The following is a 16,918-nucleotide window of genomic DNA, read 5'->3' as shown; positions in this document are numbered from 1 at the left end:
ACATGTTATTATGTGAATCAACATTTCAGTGGGTAAATATAGACAGTGGGTGATTTTAACATTTTTGTCAGAAACAAATTAATAATATATATTTACACACACACACACACACACACACACACACACACACACACACACACACACACACACACACACACACACACACACACACATATATATTTGGTGCAGATCCTGGGGCTTGAACTCATTGTCCCTTAGCTTTTTGTTCTCAAGGACAGTGCTCTACCATGTAAGCTGTATATCTACTTCTGGTTTTTTGCTAGTTCATTGGGGATGAGAGTCTAATAGACATTCTTGCCTAGGCTGGTTTCAGACCATGATTCTACAATCTCAGACTGGAGTAGCTTGATTACAGGTGTAAACCACCAGAGTCCAGCAAGAATATTTGATTATCATTAAATATAAAATATAAATTTGAACCTGGCAAATGGAGAATATATGTGGAATGACGTGCTACTTAGAGAGCACAAAGAAGCCTCAACAAATCCAAAGGATCTTGACTGGTTATCTGTCTAGCATGCAATAAAATTAGTAATCAACAACAAAGAGATGGTTTAAATATCTTTTTGGGAACTGAAAAGTACATTTCTAAATTATGCATGGGTTAAAAAAGAAAATCATGACAGAAATTACAAGTATTTTGAATTAAAAATAATGAAAGTACATATCCAAGCTTGTCTGATGTCATTCCTCTAGTTCTTAGAAAGGTCATTTATAGCCTTACAAACACTTATTAGGAAATTAGAACAGCTGCATATAACCCACAGGCTAAGCAATTCACTGAAGAATCTAAAATAAAAAGGATAAGAGAAAGATGGAAATAATGAATGTAATGATAGAAATTAATACATAATAGACTTAGAAAGGCAAAAGTGAAGTCAGTACCCAGGAAGGGGGTACTCAAAAGAAGTGGGGTGGGATCAAAGGGAAAAGAGGTGGAAAAATGAAGAGGAAGAAGAGGGGGAGAATTTAATCATGAGTCGAATGCATCTATTACAAAATAAAGAATAAAGGAAGGAGTAGAATGGATGACAATGTTGAAGAGCATGATATTGATCAACATATATGGTATTCATGAACTGCTTTGTTACATGGTGACTTGTTTGAACAACTACTTAAAGATAAGAAGAAAATAAAGAAAAAATATGCAACAGAACCAACGAAGAACAGACACATAAAGACAGCCAGCAAAGTAAAGTTGAGTTGCCTGCAAAGACAACATTTTTAACATACTTCAGTGAGATGGGTCCAGAGAAAGAGGGAGGGCACTTCCATGAAGAAGATGCAAATAAAGAGACAATGTTAGCCAGGAGCTGGTGGCTCACAACTGTAATCCCAGCTACTCAGGAGGCTGAGATCTGAATAGCATCGTTCAAAGCCTGGGCAAGAAAGTCCATGAGACTCTTATCTCCAATTAACCACCAAAAAATCAGAAGTGGTGCTGTGACTCAAAGTGGCAGAGCTCAGGGACAGCACCCAGGCCCTAAGTTCAAGCTCCATGGCTGATGAGAAGGGGGGGGGAATGAGGGGAGAGGAGGGGAGGGAGGGAGGAGGAAGGAAGGGAGGGGGGAGGGAAGGAGGCAGGGAGAGAGAGAGAGAGGAGAGAGAGAGAGAGAGAGAGAGAGAGAGAGAGAGAGAGAGAGAGAGAGAGAGAGAGAGAGAGAGAGAGAGAGAGAGAGAATGTCCATAGACCATAGAGTCCACGGATTTTTGGGCATGTGCCAGTAGCTCATGGCATAGAGTGTGGTGAGTGTTGTCTCTTGGAGAGATCTTTCAACTTGCAAAGCTGCAATTAAACTCTGGAGAAGAGCAATTCCCATCAGGTTAAAAATCCCTTTACTCAATTTTTAGAAAAGGAATTCAGCCTAGCATTATTTGTTCCGGTGTGATTCTGGAGCCGAGGAATTCGACGAGAGGAAGTTAAGATCAGAACAGATCTGAGAAACGACTTAGCAGAGCCGCACAGCAAGGGCTCATCATTTGTAGAGGTGAGGCAGAAAATCCACCACTGAGAAACCACACTCCCCGGGGCTATGTGCTCACCATGGTCCCACCGGCCGCTTTAATGATTGTGTACTTTCTTTGAGTAAGTTCCTTAATGAATCTGAGCCCCAATACTGCTCCCTTCTAGCTAAGGGTATTGTGTGCCTGCCTTATGGAATTAGAAAGATGAAGTAAGATGATGAATGTGACATTCTGAGTGCCTCCGGTAAGCACTCCATAAAGGAAAGGGTTAGTGGCAGCTATGGCAACAGTCATCTGCTCTAGTGAAAGAATGAGTAGCCCAGATACAGGAGTGATATGCTCGAGTGAAAGAGTGAGCGGTCCCTGTACAAGAGGCATGTGAGAAGCCTGAGGGAAGGGCAGTTAAGTCAGATGGACTCCTAAATGCCACTCAAAGGGTTGACTTCACATGGGCCAGGAGTCACATCTGGTTTATGAGTTTGAGTTGTGCTATCTTTAAGCAGGGCATAAATGGAGGTGTGTGAGGATTCACCAGCAGGAAGGAAAGTTTCCTCAGTGGAAAAGATACCTTTGGGGTACTAGTCTCCCAATATGTCTTGGTCTTACCAGTACTTTAAATCCCCCCACCCCCTTTTTTTAGGGTGGAGATTAGTCATCGGGCTTGAACTCGGGGCCTGAGTACTGTCCCTGAGCTTTTGTGCTCAAGGCTACCATTTTGAGCCACAGCTCACTTCTGGTTTTTTGGTAGTTAATTGGGGAGACAAGAGTCTCACAGTCTTTCCTGCCTGGGTTGATTTTGAACCATGATCCTTAGATCTCAGTCTCCTGAGTAGCTAGGATTACAGGCATGAGCCACCACTACCTAGCAACACTCCCCTCCCCACCCCACTCCCACATTTTTTGTGTATGTGCTCAAACTCAGGGCCTAGGGGCTTTCTCTTAGTCTTTTCACTCAGGGCTAGCATTCTACCAAAGCTCTACTCCTGGCTTTTCTGGTACTTAATTAGAGATGAGTCTCATGATATCTCCTATTCAGGCTTGTTCTGAACCACCTTCCCAGATCTCAGCCTCCTGAAATGTTAGTATTATAAGTCTGAGCCACAAGAGCCTGGCTCAAAATCTCCACTCCTTTTGGAGAAAAATAACTTTTTTATTCCTTTTCAGTTTCCTGAGTTGAGTTGCACCAGGATAATCTTACTCTCTCTGTCTCTCTGCCCTTCCCTTTCTGTCTCTCTGTGACTCTGTGTGTCTGCCTCTCTGTATGTGTACAAGTGGATATTTTTCAATATTGGCCACCACTAAAAGCAGAAGAGTAGCCCCAGACTAATTCACTCCATAGCTATGTTGATTAACAAGAGTGTCTTGGAGGAATGCTCTCCCAGCCTGATGTCCCCTGCTGGGATGGAAGGTGGGAGTGGAGCCTGTGGGTGGGAGGTACTCTGTATAATTGGGTCACTTCAGGGAGGCCCAGGGCCTGTGAGGCTTAGCATAGAAGGCCTGTTCACTGCTCACTGCTGGGGACAGCTGGCTTAATACCAGGCCACAGAGCTGGGAGGATTTCTTGGTGGAGCAGTGATGAAGAGACATCATTGGGGCCCCAGATTGTCACCTCCAGCATCACCACCACGTGCACCATCGTCAGTCAGCCTTTTTCTCCCCTTTCCCCATGTTTCTGCCAAGATCTACTTTAATCTTCCCAGAAGTTTGGGAACAGAGCTTTTACCTTTGTTACCCTTCCTCCTCCCCCATTTACTGTCACTCTCTGTCCCAGGGGAGAAACTCAGGGTGAGGTTAAAGGTCTGTGGTGAGGAACTTGGTCTTCAGCCCATGCTTGGTGTCCTGGCTGTTTTCTTTCTTCTCTGTTCAATTGTCCCATAATAGGTACATGCAATTTGGTTAGAAAGCCAGGATTTTAAAAAAATTTTGTGCTAGTACTGGAGTTCGAACTCAGGGCCTGGGTACTGTCCTTTAAGTTTTTTCATTCAAGGTTGGTACTCTACCATTTGAACTACACCTCCACTTCCAGCATTTTGCTGGTGAATTGGAGATAAGGGTCTCATGGATGTTTTCTGCATGGCTAGCTTTCAACTGTGATCCTCAGATCTCAGCCTCCTGAGTAGCTAGGATCACAGGTGTGAGCCCAACACCCTGCTGAAGCCAGGTTTTATCCACAAGTTCCAAGTAGTATCTTTCACCAGGGGGGAAAGCTATTTTGTTACCTGTCTGTTTCCCATTTATTGCTCAATTGTGTCAGAACCCAGGAGGAGTGGATCCATTATTTATTGCCATGTAATGCATACAAAATTACTGCAAACTGTCAGAGGCTGACAGCCATAATGTCTACTGCTCGCGGGTCACCTGCAGTCATCAGATGGCTCTGAAGGCTGGCTCCCATGTCTGGGAGTGGTGGAGTGTGGACACACTAGGAAGGGCCTTAACTCTGATGTGTGTGGCTCCCTTCTCTATGGGAAGCCCAGGCATGTTTTCTGTATGCTTTTGTGGGGAGGAGCTAGGGGGAGGTGGGAAAGAGTAAGGTCTGCTAAGCCCACTGGGTCTTATCTAGCAAGCTACAAGGCCTTCTGAATTCAAAAGTGAATTCAGACTCACCTGAGTAATAAGAGGGACCTTAAAGGGCTCAGATGCAGGAGGAGTAAGTTAGAACTGGGAGCATCGCTCTGACTGCATCCTGGAAGCCCACCACCGTGAATTTGTCCCCACAGCCAGTATCCCCTCCTCCTCCCAGATCCTTTATCCATGGGCTATCCCAGGTTCTCCTGGGTGGTGAATGTGAGTGCCTCCATGCTGTAATGACACAATCTAATACCAGGGGCATTGGAGTCCTGATATTTGCCATTCCTGCTGCTTCCTCTCTCTTCCCTTGAGAGAGGAAGATACACCAGCCCTTTCTTTTTCTATGTATTTATTCATTGGTTTGTTTATTTATTTGTTTACTTGTCAGTTATGGGGCTTGAACTCAAGGTTTGGGTGCTGTCTCTCAGCTTTTTCACTCAAGATTAGCTCTCTACCACTTTGAGTCACAACTCTACTTCCAGTTTTTCTGGTGATCAATTGGAGATAAGAGTCTCCAATTAGGGCTGGGAAGGTGGCTCAGTGGTAGAGCACTTGCCTTGCATGCTCGAGGCCCTGGGTTCGATCCCTTAGCACCACATAAGCAAAAAGAAAAAAGCCGGAAGTGGCGCTGTGGCTCAAGTTGTAGAGCGCTAGCCTTGAGCTGAAGAGCTGAAGGACAGCGCCCAGGCCCAGAGTTCAGGCCCCATGACCGGAAAAAAAAAAAAAAAAGAGTCTCCAATTAATTAATTAATGACTTTCAAGGTTGATGCTCTTGCACTTGAGCCATACCTCTACTTTCAGCCTTTTGATGGTTGATTGGAGATAAGAGTCTTGTAGGCTTTCCTGCCTGGGCTGGCTTTGAACCCCAGTCCTCAGATCTCAGCCTCATGAGCATCTAGGATTAAGGTATAAGCCACTGGTGCCCTGCTTCACAGCTATGCTTCACAGCAGCACTTTCTACAAGAGAAAGCTAAAACCCAGAGAGGTCACTGATCTGGCTAAGGTCACATAGCTGGGCTGTAGGGAGGCTCAGGGTCCTTTCCCTTACCCCGTTGCTCAGTGACAGATGTCTGCCACCCCAGCATTGGCATGCGGTCCTCTTGTCCTTTACTTTCTCCCCAGCCATGCCAAAGGTTTCCTAATTCAGAGCGTTTTTCGGGATCTGGGCTGCTTAGCTCCTGTGGATGGGGAGTTGCCTGCGTCACCCCTGCAGCTTAATTAAAATGAAGATGAAGTGCTCTCCAGCACGGGTCGGCTCAGTGGCAGTCACCGTGCCAAGGACCCGGCAGGCCCTCTGAGGTGGAGGATTCTTCTGGAGCTTCTGCTCCGGCAGTAGCTTCCTCCTCTGGGAGCCTCATTATAATTCCTCTGGTAATTAAAACAACAGATGTTATAATTAAAAGGCTCCTCATTAAATCACAAATAACTGAAGCTTGAGGTGGGGTGTCGCTGAGCGGTGTCACCAAGTCACCTTTAGAGGGAATGAAAAGCAGGTGAACGAGGGGCCTGGGCCCTTGGGCTTAGCTCTGTGTAGGGAGAGGCACTCTGGTTGGGAGCCTGCTGGAGATACGGCACTGGTAGGCATGTTTGGTTAGATTTCTGGCTGCTGGGGAAGGAATGCAAGGAGAAGGTCTCCAGGAGCTGGCCAGGAGCCCAGTAGGAGAAGCCTGGGCAAGTCACTTCTTGCTCATTCTTTCAGGGAGTTCCCAAGACATCAAAACCTTGAGTTCTGAGCTCAGGTTAGTGGGAGACAGCTAAGTACCTAGGATATGTTGTTCTTACCCTGAATGGGCCATATTCGCCCTCCCTGAGCAGGCTCCACCTCTGAACCATAGTGTCTCCCTCTGAGAAACAGACAGAATAACATTACACCCTGAGCAGGGGAACCCTGGGTTGTTTGCAAATGCTTTCTGATTCTTGTCTTGGAGCAAGGACCTGGGCTGCCAGAAGGGGCTGCTGGAAGGTGCCTTGCCCCCAATCACTGGCCACACATGGCCGTGCTGATGGCCCACTTCTAGCTTCTGTGCACACAGGGTCTCTTGGTGTATGTATGTGTGTGGGGTGCTCCAGCTAGAATTGCCCCCCCTCCCTGCCACAGCACTGTTGTCTTCAACAGTGGAGGAGGGAGATGTGGAGAGCTCAGAGTAGTAAGCTCATGGTTTCATTGTCAGAGGCTGACATCAGCCCTTCCCGGAGGTAGACGAGATGCTGCAGCTCTTCCTGCCCATCCCATGTGGCTTCTAATTGCTCCTGATTCTTTCTGGACTTGACTTTAGATTACTCTCATTTTTCTTTAACCTATGCTTCACTGTGGACAGAGCCATGAGGCCCACACAGCAAACTGCACACTGAATGGTAGAATGCTGAAAGTAAATGACCCTGCAGTGCTTATGACATACCCAGAACATTTGAGAACCTTTGGTGATTTCATTTAGTTCTCACAGCAGTCCAATGGGAAGGGGAGTGGAAAAGTGACTAGATTGGTCAGGTGGGGCCTGGAGTGTGGCAGTGGCTGAGCTATGGGCAGGGAAGTTAGGAGCAGTCAGTGACCGTAGCCTGCTGGCTACCTCAGGGCAGACTCCATTTGTGTAGGTCCCAGCCAGCACCACGTGGAGGTTTTTTGCCATTTCTTAGCTCAACGCATGGAAGCCCAGGCTGAAGGTATGAGAGAAACTAATGCTCTACTTCTAGATGGCCTGAGCCAGGCTTACAGTGGCACTGGGTCATGTGGCAGCAGGAGAAGCGTGAAGGAAACAAGGGTCACAATTTAAAATGTGAAAATAAGAGAGGGAGATGAAAAGGGGGAATATGTCACTTCTGCCTTGTCTTGGAAACCCATTACCCTATGCCCAGTCTGGTATTATGCCACCCATTAGAAAACACTATGAGTGTTGGTTGAATAGATGGGAGGATAGAAAAATTGATGGGTGGATGGATGAGCGAGTAGATAGAAAGTTGGAGAGGTAGATGGATGGATAGATGGAAAGCTGCATGGATGAATGGATGGAAGGATGGATGGGTGGGTGGAAGGAGGACAGGAAGGATGGATGAACAGTTGGATGGATGGATGGATGGATGGATGGATGGATGGATGAATGGACAGTTGGATGGATGGATAAATGATGAAAGATGGACAGTTGGATGGATGGATGGGCAGACCGGAGTAGTACATGAGCCCTATATCAGCATTTATTGAATGCCTACTGTGTTCTGGATGCTGAGTACTTCTCTCACTCTCACATCAGCCTACAAGATTGTCTTCATTATTCTCATTGTACAGAAAGAAAGTGTAGGTAGTGGCTTGCCAAGTACACAGCCTGAGAGCAAAGTCAGCATCGGCATTAGGACCCTGACTGAGCATCTCCAAAACCTCATTTTTCCCACGTTGCCACTGAGCTCTATCAGGATAGAATGGAGTTCACTGACTTTTAGACAGATCCTGGCCCTCCCTGTGGGTTCTGGTCATCTTCTTCTGCATGCCCTCCACATCTGGTCCTGTGATGTTGAAGGTTGTGGTCTCTGCCCTGGATGAGTCTCAGTTCTGGTGGCCACATAGCAGGAAAAGATCACCTTGTTGGATACATGGGGGCCAGAAGAGTCCAGCCCAGAGGCACACTCTACCTGGCACTGCCCCAAGGCTTTGAAGGCAAAGTAGGAGTCAGGACGTCAGGGGAAAGGGTGCTTCAGGGGGAGAAACAGCCTCTGCCAAGTCGAAGAGACATCAAGAGGATGAAAGAGGAGGTTTCTTGCTGGCAATGGTGGCAGTGAAGCTGGCATGGCAGGAGGGAAAGGCCGAGTAGGAAGGGGCTGGTGAAGGGGTGTGGCAATCTCAGAACAACAGCAGTACAAACGCTCTGTTGGCATTAGAGACGAGGATGTCTGCGGACAGGAGGGCCTGGTACGTGTTGTGAGGATAGTTCTAACTAGCCTTATGAGTCATAAAATTATATAAGATGAGATGAAATGACCCCCAGAGGCCAAACATTGGTTGCATGAATGGCAAACCTGAAGCCCAGAGTGGGATAGCAACTGGCTTAGCAATTCGGTTGCTGAGCAGGACCAAAGCAGAAGCTTTCGGAGAGGTGGGCATTCTCTTCTGTCAGTTTTTTTGACTCTGGTGTCAGGCAGAAACCAAGCTGGTTGCTTCACGGATTGCAGAATTGCTGCACATCGAGGAGGTTTGTGCAAAATGATGCTTATAATAAATTCTCTCCCCTTGAGGACAATGAAGTTCAGAAGGAGGGGGGGGGGTGGTGAGTGCTTGACAGGGGCCCTGATCAAAGCTGAATCCAGACAACAATACAGACTGCCAGCACTGGCACCTGGAGGAGAGAGAGGGATGCAGGCAAGCACAGCAGCTCTGGGCTGGGAGGAGAGGAGGGCGCTGTGCGCTGGGCTCAGATTCAACCGGAAAGACTTGGAAAAAAATTATATGAAGTAAGCCAGGCCCAAAGAAACATAGGTCCCACGGTTTCCCTTATTTGCAATTAGTATACATCTTGGACAAGCAGAAAAGGTCAAAAGCTATGTACATATGACCAGATAAGATGATGCTAAGCAAAATGAACCTCAAGATAGAGACCTAAGAGGTTTTATCTTTCTTGCTATTGTTTTTAATGTATTTATAATTATACCATGTGATTACTTTTCTTCTTTTGTATATTCTTCCCCCATGGTACAACCCCTGTTTTCACTGTTTGATTCTGGTGTCACGCATCTTGTATATATATATTTCTAATTTAGAGAGGGGAAGGGAAATAACAAAATGCTGAAATAAGGATACAGGTTGAGCCATTGTAATAATGAGATGTACAAGACACTATATTGAAAAGGAACTTGACAACTTGGGTGGGGGGGACGAGAGAAGGGGGAGGTGGGGAGGGAAGGGCTGGTAGGGAGAAAACAAAGGAGGAGGTAACAATGCCCGGTAGGAAATGTACTCATTATCTTACTCATGTAACTGTAACCCCTCTGTACAGTATTTTTACAATAAAAATATATTAAAAAAAGAAAAGAAAGAACCAACAGGGCTGAGGTGGAAGCATCCACAGCTGCTGGCTGCAACCACCTCCCCCTGAGCAGGGGAAAACATGGTCCCTGACAGTCCCAGGCTCTGTTCCACCCTTATCTTAACATGAATGCCTGTGTCCTGAGGGACTGGCATGGTCCATTTGCTACAGAGTATCATCAAAGCATGTTTTGCAGTGCAAATTTGATGATGTTGTTTTAAAAAGCCAATCATTGTATCATTTTGCTGTGAAACTTTTCCAAAAGAGTGTTTCGGTAGTGTGCCATTGAAAAAGCAATTAGGTAGATAACTCGCTACCAACTTAGAATTGGATAACCAGATTCAGAGCCTGATCCCATATCATTTGCCCCCACCCACCCACAATCTTTCCTCCAGATGCCATCTTCTAAGATGCCAGGCTGGTGTATCAACTCCTCCCGGAAGCCTTCTTGGATTGTACCAGTTAACACTGCGTTCCCAAGATGAAGGTCTTGCCAGGGCTTCTCAGGTTGTCTTGAAGCATGAATGTCCTTCTCTTCCATAGCTCCTAACTCCTATGTGCAGGTCCCAGCCTTTTACTGGCTGTGGCATGAAGACTGCTGTTGGGCTTTCAGGCTAGCCATGCAATGGTTAACACGTCAGAGTTAATTTCTTTTTCTAGGCCAGTAAGAGACCCTCTCTTGTCTGCAAAGAACCTCATGATATAAATTCAGGTGGCCACAATATTATCTCCTTACCTTTGTGGTCCAATTGGAACGAAACAAGGCATAGGCCCTGCCCACACTCAAAGGGTATGGTGGACTTGTTGGTTGGGGGCCATCTTAGAGTACATCTACCATAGAGATATCCCAGTCCTCTGTTGGGTTCCAGAGTCCCATTCCTTGACCAAACCTTTGTAAATAATACTTGTATTGAACTCTCAGACGAGTCAGCCTTGAAATACTGTTTTTGTGCCTGAACTATCCTAAGACTAGGGCATGGCTACACTTGAGAAGATAAAGTTCCAGGGGAAGGTTGGAAGTGGGGGAAGCATGAGACCAGACCAACCATATATGGACAAGAAAGCCCAACTTCACTGGTATTCAGTAAGGGAGAAACTGGTTTGTTTTTGTTCTCTATACTTGTGAGGACAGACTGGCCTTAACTTCTGGGACCTTTCTCCAGTTTTGCCTCTTCCCTGCCCCTTATAGCAGAAGAGAAATGGCCTGGCTGGCTATCTTGGTTCCTCTCTCCACTTGCTTTTGGAGCTGCACCAGCTGCAGACAGCCTAGCTCTCTGGGATACAGCTTCGTGTTGCACATTTTCACAGGAAGATGTGTGAAGATGTTCATGGGAAGACTGTATGCGAAGATGCCTGGCCTGGTCCAGCCGAGTCTGGGGCGGTTTTGGATTGTTAGGCTCAGATAGAGAAGCCCGGGAGTGCAGGCTTTTACAAGTCCTGCACCTCATGTTTTGAGCTTCATCTGCAAGATCTGTGTGTCCCTTGGCTTGTTGCACACCTGTGACAATTGTAGATATTTAAGTTATGAGAGTTGTACCTTTTCAAGGGAACATGCTCAGTTTCTGTGAGGAGGGCATCTGACTTATTTGTTGTTAGAAGTGTAAACTGTCACAGGCCTGCCATCTTTCTTTCCTTCCTTCCATCTTTCCTTCCTTCCTTTCTTCCTGCCTCCCTTCTTTCCTGCTTTTTTTCCTTCCTTCCTTCATTTTTATTTATCTTTATATTGGATTACAAATGTAAGCCACTAGTACCTAACGCCATAGACACTAGTTTCATTTTTAGGTTTAGGTAAGAAACTAATCAGAGATGCAGAGATTTATCCACAAAGATTCATTCTAGCAGTGGGAATAAAAGTCAAATCTTGAGGCAAGAATAATACATGCTTATCAATGGGAAAAATGGATAAAACAACCACAGTACAACCAGCCTTGAAATACAACTAGCTCTGGACATACGATGTAACTATTGAAGCTATTTTCAGCAGGCATTTGGAGATGGCAAAAAGTGATTATGAATGATGCAACACTAACAAGGGAGATGAGAAAATTCTCAAGCATGTGAAACCAACTATGAAAATTTGGAAGAAAATTGATTGTATTGGTTGTGTCTCACAGTTACAAGCTCTCCTTATTTTTTTCTGTTTTTTTTATTTGTTTGTTTGTTACAAACACATATCCCACCACCCACTTAGTTCACACAGGAAAAACACTGTCCTGTCCCCTTTTTCTGGGATCTTTGATTGCAAGCAGAGCGTGACTAGCAAGTGTTCCTACAAGAGTATTGTTTGTTGGTCTTTCACAACAGGACATTGACTTCTTCCTGCACCCTGCAGGTTGCCTGGATGCTGCATCCTGGAGAAGGAAGCTGCTCCTGCAGGCAATTTCCTGACCTCTCATCCTGTAGCTCCTCTTAAGGGCTCTCACTGTCTTTCTGAATCTCCATTCTGCTCCCAGAGAAGACATCTGACACCCACTAAACAGCCATGGTGCACCTAGTGCCCATTATCACAGCACTGACAGCTTCCCTGAGGCAGGGTCCCACATGAACACACAATTGGAGCCCTGCCATTGCTCTTCATGAGGGTGCTGAGTTGCATGACTCTCCACCTTTGGCCTAGTGGTAGGCCCTTTGTCCACCAGGAAATGCCCGTGGTGAATTGCTCCAGAGAGGAATAATAGGAATAACAGGAAGTACGTCAGCAAAGAGAAAAACACCTCTAGAAGCAACAGTGTTTGTAGCAGTAGAAACTCAAGGTTGACCCCTAAGGTGGTGCTGGTGGTTGCCAGAGAAAGTTGGTGCTGGTGGTTGCCAGAGAGAGAGACAGACAGACAGACAGAGATAGAAGAGACAGACATAGAGATAGAGAAAGAGCCTCCTGAAACCTTGTCATGTTAGCAATGAGAACTAGCTCCTAGACTTACCCTCTTGGCCACCACAAGCCAGGGAACTGAGCCCAGGAGGTCTGGACAGCCATGAGAAAAGAAAAACAATGCTTGAGAGGGCTCTGGAGAAACATGTGGTCAGATCCAGGACACTGTGTCCTGTAGGCTTGGGGATGAAAAGCAATGTGCCAACAGCTCTCTGAGATGGTGACTTTCACTTGCCACATCTCTCTGCCTGTGAGGACAGGGCGCTGGTCAGGTCTACTACCAGCTGGGTTAGGAGGAGTCTGGCTATGGAGGAAAGGCTGGGAATTCCTCAGCAAGGGGAAGAGTTGTGCTAAACCACCACCTGGGATGGTGGCCCAGTTCAGGAGTTTGGCACAGGTTAAGCCTGGGTGAGGAGCTCAGTCAAAGGTGGCTGGCCTCATCAGAATTACAGCTCAGCAACCACAGGACCTATCGCGTGGCCAGGGTGGGGCCAGTATTCCTCCCAATCTCCAGGAGAATCCATGACGTAGCAGGAGAGGCACAGATTGACTGCTGGCTCCCATCTGCTCTGCATCTGAGTGATTTACTAATGAAAGAACGACTCTGAGAAACTGTGGACTAAGAGCTCAAACCTCCTAACTGTTCCTTCCCTTCCTGCCTCCTCATCTTCCAATTCAGCCTCCCCTGCATAGCCCTGTCCAGTGGTGTGCACCTCTGAGGCTAGGCAGATGTGTCATGGTAGAATACAGCAGGCCTGGAGCAAGCTTGCGACCTCTGTGAACAAGAATAATTCCATATGGGCCTTATCTGGGGCTTCCTGGGCTGTGTGTTTAGTAGCTGGGACAACCAGGGAGTTTTTCCTGGAACAGGTGGTTTTTGAACTGACTGATAGGTCTCTAGCAGGCAATGGGACCAGGACCCAGGGCTACCAAGAGACGCACAAAAACCTGGCAAAATGATCAAAAGCCTTTTCTAGATGTTACTTTATTTCAGACACAATATTTTGATAGTTTCCACATAAGATGAATCAGAAACATATGCATTAATTTCTCCCTAAAATATATACATATACTCGTTTTACTTGGCAAAAATGCAGCATGAGATATGATGAATATGAGGCGACTGAAGAATTGTCTTGGAGCCAAAATGGAGACGTCTCAGAATACAGAGAATCTTGCTGCTTATACCTGGAAGCCATTTCTCCAGCTCACACAAGGCAGGGACCTGAGACAGTGTCCTCTTCCCAGATGTTTTTTCTGAGTACATCCTACCACTCAAAGCTCCACAGTCATGCTAGACCTCAATGTGTTCCTTCCGTGCAAGCTGAGCTCATTCAGGCCAAGAAGCTCATTCATGCCTTGAAGTAGACAGTAAAGCTCCATAACTCAGAATCTGCTTGATAGTGTATGTTTTCATCAACCTCTCCTTTGTCCCTCAAGGGTTCTGATGCAGGTGACCCTTACAGCTGGCCCTTCCCACAAGCATTTGTGATACAAGTGGTCCTTACAACTCCCATGGAGCAACTTTGTGCGATGATCCATCTACAAACCTCGAGAGGTTTTGTGATGATTCAGTTTGGCATTTCTCAACCTTGGATGTAAGATAAAACCAAAACTTCCTTCACCATGGGGCTATCACCTATCCTGCTTTGGATGAAAATGGCCCATGGGAGGTGGTTTCTCCATAGCTTAGACTCATGGACAGACAGTCTGTGTGTCCGTGTGGGCAGCTAGTGCAGGGGAAATGGACAGTCCTCCAAGCATGGACTTGTGTGAACACCTCCTCAGAACTGCAAGGCCAACAGGATGTATTCATGCAATGGACCCGAGGACAGAAGGTAGAGAATAGGATTCCATCATATCAGTTGCCTATGATGTGTAACAAATCCCCCTTGAATTGCTAGAGTGCTTGAGGACCCACCAGCACCTGGGGGCGCACCTCTCCCAGGTCCACTCACTCGATCTCAATGACTGGCCACCTGAGCTGCTGGCCATCATGACTGCCATGGGCAACACCCTGGCCAACAGCATCTGGGAAGGAGCCCTGGATGGCTATGCAAAACTGGGGCCAGAAGCCTGCAGAAAGAGGGAACACTGGATCCGAGTACGAGCAGAAGCTCCGACGTGCCCCTGGGGCAGCAGCTGCTTTGGGCTGTGGTGGAGGATGACCTGTGTCTGCTGGTGATGCTGCAGGTACACGGCTCCAAGGAGGAGGTGAACGAGACGTACGGGGACGGGGATGGGCGGACAGCGCTGCACCTGTCCAGCACCATGGCCAATAAGAACTGGCATTTATGATCTGCTCTGGTTTCTGTAGGTCATTTTGGCAAGGTGTTTCTGAACCAGGGTCTCTGGACACTGTTGTCACAAATGGCTGGAGTGTGTGTGTGTGTATGAGGGAGAGAGAGAGAGAGAGAGAGAGAGAGAGAGAGAGAGAGAGAGAGAGAGAGAGAGAGAGAGAGAGAGAGAGAGAGAGAGAGAGAGAGAGGAAGAGAGAGAGAGAGAGACAGACAGACAGACAGACAGAAACAGAGACAGAGAGAAAAATGGTTGGGTATAGCTTCCTTATCGACAACCTGGGGCTTCTGAGGACCAGAAGCATACTGGCTAGACCGGGCTTCTAAATCCCAGAAGTATATAACTCTAATCTCCCGAGAGCTAGATACCAATAGTTCCAAGATTTCAGGTGCTCAGGTAGAGCAAACTCAGGATCCTGAATCTCTGGCAGCTTATACTGTAGCACCCAAGGTTTGGGTGTCAAGACTTTTAGCTCTTATTTAATAGAAGCTAATGTGACAGTTTCCAGGCTTCTGACTCCTGGCTTTGAGCCTTTGGCATCTCTCTGAAACCCTTGTACTGAGTTGGGTTTTGCAGCCTTGGCTCTCCTATCTTCTGCATCCCAGCATACCACTATCCTTCTGTCCCCAGTTGCTCTCTGGAACTTCAGTCACTTGCAACTCATTTCCTTGCAGTGGCAGCAGCTGCCACCGCCACCACAACCACTGCTGCCATTTTTTGGGTCTAGAAGCGGTAGGAAAAACCTCCTCTTCATGTTACCAGCTCAGTCCATCCCAGTGACAAAGGCCATAAAACAGCAATAAAAGACCACTGGGAAGATGCTTCTATTGTTGCCACACAAGGAAGTGGGATGTGTATGTGTATGTGTGTGTACATGTACACAAGTGTGTGGTGAGAAAGTTGTAGTGCATTAAGAGAAACATCCTAGACTGACTCCTTAAGAATAAAACCAGCCTGCTTAGATAGCTAGAAGAGGAGTATGGAATGCTTGTGCACATTCTAATTCCACCAATCACAAACCTCATTATAACAGCAATGTCAAAGTTTTCACTGGAGATACTTTCCTTCCCATTCTGAGTAAGAATGGCTTCAGGACAGGCAGAGCATTCTGGATCTAACAGAAGTTTGCTGTGGTACAGTCTCCAGTGCAGCTGGTCTGTAATGACATGACTGGAGCAATGCCTCTTTCTCGAGCACAAGTTGAAGCTTCAGAGAAGGCATGGTTGTAGTGTTCTCTGCAGCTGAGACGGCATTTCCTTGGAGTGACCGTGGACTGTTCAAACTGCTGCCAGGTGCCAGCAGCTCACCCCTGTAATCCTAGCTACTCAGGAGGCTGAGATCTGAGGATCTCAGTTCAAAACCAGCCCAAACAGGAAAGTCTACAAGACACTTATCTACAATTAACACCCAGAGAACTAGAAGTGATGTTGTGGCTCAAGTGATAGAGTGCTAGCCTTGGGCACAAAAGCTCAGGGACAGAGCCTAGGCCTGACTCCAAGCTCCAGGACTGACAAAACAACAACAATGACAACAACCACAATGGACAACAACAATAAAAGATAGCCACATGGCCGTGATTACAGTGTAGTCTTTTGCCAAAGAAGAACGTACTCCTGGCTCAAAGCACAGGAAAAGGTTCTGATAGCTGTCAGATTCCCAAAGCTTAGTTTATTTAAAGGAAAAATAGACATAAATGGGTGCCTGTAGTAAGGACCTATCATGACACTAAGTTTCCTGACAGTCCTTAGCAGCCCTTAACTCTGGTCAGGAGATTTGGGTTCCTCTGGTCTCTCTCACTATTATCAGAAGGCTCTTCAGGAGAGCTAGGTCCTGCTCCTGCTGTAAGTCACTCACTGAGCTTCTGAGCTGTGTGGCTGGGGTCCAGATGCCTGTGTCTCCTTCAAATTCATGCAGTCCTCACCCCTCTGGGATGGTATCAGGAGATGGGGTGCTTGGATAACCTCACAAGTGGGCGATCAGTGTCTTTTTAAGAGTCCTGTGAGAAACTCCTTGTCCCCTCTACCATGTGAAATTACAGTGAAAATATGGCAGCTGTGAGCCAGGAAAGAAGGAACAGATCTCATCCTGTACCTGTACCTGTACCTCATCTGTTCATTTCTTGACTTTGGCCTTGTGGCCTCTCGAACTAGAGAAGTACATTGCAAGGGTGTTTGTGAACTACTTT

The 16,918-nt window shown here is 46.7% G+C and overlaps 1 pseudogene; it reads left to right on the top strand.

Moving 5' to 3' along the window:
- Positions 1-8,549: 8,549 nt before the first annotated feature.
- LOC138813140 (arf-GAP with GTPase, ANK repeat and PH domain-containing protein 3-like) lies at positions 8,550-14,733 on the top strand (annotated as a pseudogene).
- The last annotated feature ends 2,185 nt before the right edge of the window (positions 14,734-16,918 follow it).

Source organism: Dipodomys merriami, unplaced genomic scaffold (assembly GCF_024711535.1).
Source record: "Dipodomys merriami isolate MVZ:Mamm:240054 unplaced genomic scaffold, mDipMer1.0.p SCAF_59, whole genome shotgun sequence".
NCBI classification, from domain to species: Eukaryota; Metazoa; Chordata; class Mammalia; order Rodentia; family Heteromyidae; genus Dipodomys; species Dipodomys merriami.
The sequence above is the reverse complement of the archived record's forward strand: the minus strand, read 5'-3'. Positions and strand labels throughout refer to the sequence as shown.